Source organism: Rousettus aegyptiacus, unplaced genomic scaffold, assembly GCF_014176215.1.
Source record: "Rousettus aegyptiacus isolate mRouAeg1 unplaced genomic scaffold, mRouAeg1.p scaffold_m13_p_12, whole genome shotgun sequence".
NCBI classification, from domain to species: domain Eukaryota; kingdom Metazoa; phylum Chordata; class Mammalia; order Chiroptera; family Pteropodidae; genus Rousettus; species Rousettus aegyptiacus.
In genome coordinates, this window is record NW_023416287.1 from 61288596 (window position 1) to 61292609 (window position 4014).

The window sequence follows — 4014 nt, forward strand, 5'->3', positions numbered from 1 at the left end:
TGTGGAGAATCTGTAACCCCAAGCAAGATAGGTAATTGCCTCAAGTGATTCCATTACATGTTCTTCAGAAAGAGAAGGAAAACCTCTTTCTACTTTCAAGGAAGTTCAGTGGAATTTGGAGGTTCAGATCATCAGAATCCACCGCAAAGTCTCAACTCTTTCTCAATAAGTACCTTACATTTCACATAAGATCCCAAACATGGCTGTGCATTCAGTGTGCTTTGTAATTCTACAATATGCATCATCAGACTTTGAGTCTAGTTTTCAAAAACACCAGTCATGTATTTGGCTACAAGAAAAAATAAATTTCAGGCATTGAGCTGAAAATTTAAAACTCTGAGCTATTCAATTTCTTTTTGTAGAAAGAAGTGGTGCAGTCAGAGGCAGACTATCCCATAGCCCTTGTCATCATCATTTACAACAGACTGTTTTATTGTAGCAGTCTCTTTATGTTCCAAATCCTTGTCTTTAACAGGCACTTTATTTCAGGCAACTACAGTGATAAGTTAATGATTATTTAAAAATATTTGAATGTCATGGACCATGGTGATAATGTAATTTTATCTTTAAAATTAACCGGGCAGACAAGCTATCCCAGATTCTCTTAATTTTCAAAGTCTACTTTTCAGGACCACTTTCAGTACCATTTTTTTTTTTTTTTTTCTCTCAGAAGGTCCTACCTTGACAAGAACAATTACCTGGATCATTTCAGACAGGAGAGGATTTAGTAGAGAGCATTAGATGCTTTCCTAATTGCTAGACTGTCTGGAGAAGTCATGAAAAATCGCTGTTAATTCTCTGGTTACTTTATAGAGAGGAAGGGAATTTCAGAAGCCATGGAAAACTACTAGTAATTATTACAATTTCCTATAATACAAAGGTATCACTAGGCAATACCTGGAGGTCACTGCAAAACCTCAATTCTGCTGAAGAGCACATTCCTGCCTGCCACTGACATAGGAGCAATTATGTGTATTCCGCTTCCTCTTTTGCACCTTACAAATCTCTCACAAGTGGCTCTCGTTGGCAAAATATAACCTGGAATCCAACTGGCAAGGGATTCCTGGAAATGTAATGGCCAGGCTTCCAGTCACTGAGAATAGCACAGGTCAAGATGGAGAAGTAATGCTGGATTGTACAGGTAGCATAATGAGCCTTTCTTATATGATCTATGAATTTGATTTTTTTCATGAGATATAAAAAAGAACTAAATGTATTTATGTATTTATGTCTTTACTTATATGCTACATAGTGGTTGTTAATAAAAAGTTTCTGGTTCAACTAATACAAAACAAAAGCCATCGGCACCTACACTCAAGGTTGATTTTTGCTAATGTTATTCTGTGATTACAAAAAAAAAAAAAAAAGCACAGAAAGAATCACATTTTGGCTGATCACAATGATATAAAAAAAATAGAGTAATATATAGCAAACAAGAACAAAAAGCAAAAGAAATGCAATACCACTAAAGTTTTTCAAAAATTTATAGCCATTAAAAATAAAAACCACACAACAGAACAAGTGAAAACATTTGAATGAAAACAGTAAGTCTGTAACATCCCAAATAAAATGTTTGTGTTGTTATTTATAATCAGTGAGACAAAGTATTTGTTGGCTGAATAGAATCTGAAAATGGAGCAATCAAGGTCTTTCATGGCTTCATATTTCCTTCTTCCATCTAGAAGAAATAAAATTGGAATATATGTGTTAGTAACACAGTTAAATTGTTTAATGATATTTTTTACAATTACTAGTATTACTAATATATTTAGTTGTTCTGACAGTTTATAATTTTTAAAACTGTATGACATCATCTAACATGGTGCCTGGACAGACTAGGTACCAAAGAAATATTTGTTGAATTAATGAAAAAATGCAGACTATACATTTTAAAAATTGAATAAAAAATGGTCAACAGGCATTCAAATGTCCTTAAGCAACGAGCTAGAAATAAAGAAAGTGGCAGTTAATTTTAGCTGCCACGAGTCAACTCATTGTATGAACTTGGGAAAATTATTTCAAATCTGTGTGCCTTACTAATAACGAGCTTTCCTGCCTACTTCACAGAAACAGCTGAGGTAATTACCTGGCTTTGAGTTCTTTGGGAGAAACATGAGTTATAGAATTCAATGTATAGTTATAGCAATGCTAGACTTTGTACTAGTAAATAAACATGCATGACTATGTATTAGTGAGGTTTTATTGGTAACTAAATCCTATTACATTAAGATAAGGAAACATTTAGATTATAATAAATTTCAAAAGCTTAGGTATTAAATATGGAAGATTGTACATGTATTCAACACATTTTTATTAAGTATTTCTTTCTGGGAAGTCTAGTTCATTTTGTCTTTTAATTTCAAAGATCTTTCTGTCCTGCCTGGACCCAAATTCTACTGTCAGCAATGTCTCTGTTCTGAAGTCAGCAGCTTTTTTCTCATCGGATAAAGAACAACCTTTCGCTCCCAGGTGCCTCCCTTCCATTCCCTCTTAACCTCTTGGCAGTGCTGGGCTGTTCTTAACAGAGTTCTTTCCTCCTCGCCAAGGATCTTGTCATATAAATATAGTTTAAAAGCCTTAATCATGTGTAAAAATATTAAGTAACTTTATGTTGACTTCTATCATCCCTTTTAAACTTGTGTTCAGTGAGAAAAGTTCTTACTTTTCCAGTTCTCCAATTGAACACTTGGTCATTTTCATGACTTTTCTGATCAACATTAGGTAAAAAGGATCCAAGAGTTCCTCTTAATTACCAAAGTCTGAAATTAGAATATAATATCTCCCATTAAATTTAAAACTTCCAAACTCAAAATTTCCCCTCTATCCCAGCTAGGGCTTGTTACGGTTGGACAGCTGTTGGTGAAGGAGGGCAGGGTCAGCATTTTCTGTTTTTCCAAGACCCTCCACTTCCAGCTTTGTAACTTTGATATCTGATTAGTCTGGGGCTGGATCAGGGGTTGCTAGGAAATTCTTTATTCACTCTCTTCTGGCCTACCACTTCTCTTTCTGCAGTTGGTAGGAATCTGGTTCAGCTTCTCTTTGCTGAGGACTGTTCATCCTCTAGGTGGCCCTTTTGTTAGCTGGGCCTGGATATGACCTACCTCTCCAGCTCTTGTCTGTGTATGCAGTCTGCTTTTTGCCCAAGGGAAATATGATCCCTGCACATTGTCCTTCTTTCCCACTGGGGAAGATGCTTTTGTGTGTGGACAAGAGTTAGACACAATTTACTCTATCCCTCATTGAAGTAGATATAATATATATCAAGATTTCCTAGTGATCTGTTTGAAATCCCTTTTACTAAGATTGAGATGAGAAGCTAATGACCCCACCTCTTGCTGGTAAGAAATGAAGCTCATAAAACTTGAACAACTCTCACCTTTTGTGTTCTCTCTGTGATTGAATTTGAGCTATGTTACAAGTTTTAAATATTTATTTAAACGTTTACTGAAAATGTGGCTCTTCATCTGGCACCTCAGTTTAGAATTTCATATCTGTTAATTTTGGTGCCACTATAAAATTCCAATTGAACATTCTGTCACATTTCTATGCACTAGCTCAGAGGGATACTTCTATCTTTCTATCTTTCAGATACATGGAGGACTAAGAAAAGTTTTGAGTGCTTGAAGGGGAGACTATTTATGAATCCATGTGTACTTTTGTCCAAGAAAATAAAGCAATGCATTTCTGCTTGCTGGCCATCTTTTGGGAATCAGTGACTCTATCCAAGAATATTATTAGAAGATTCTTATATATTCCCTATCTGCTCTGATGTCAGAGATTAGAGGAATGGAAGAAAGCACCACCCACTAGTTTTAAATTCCAGTGTTGGTGACATCATCATCCACCTCAGGGGCCCTGAAGGGAGAACTCCCTGAGCCTTTTCTCTTTTCTCTTCTTGGCTTCATCCTTTCCTGTTAAAAAACTGATTAAACCTATATCTCTTTGAAACCTGGGGGGGAGTGGCAGAAGATACAAATCTTAGGTGTCCTATTTATTCTTGGTAGTGAGGCTGAA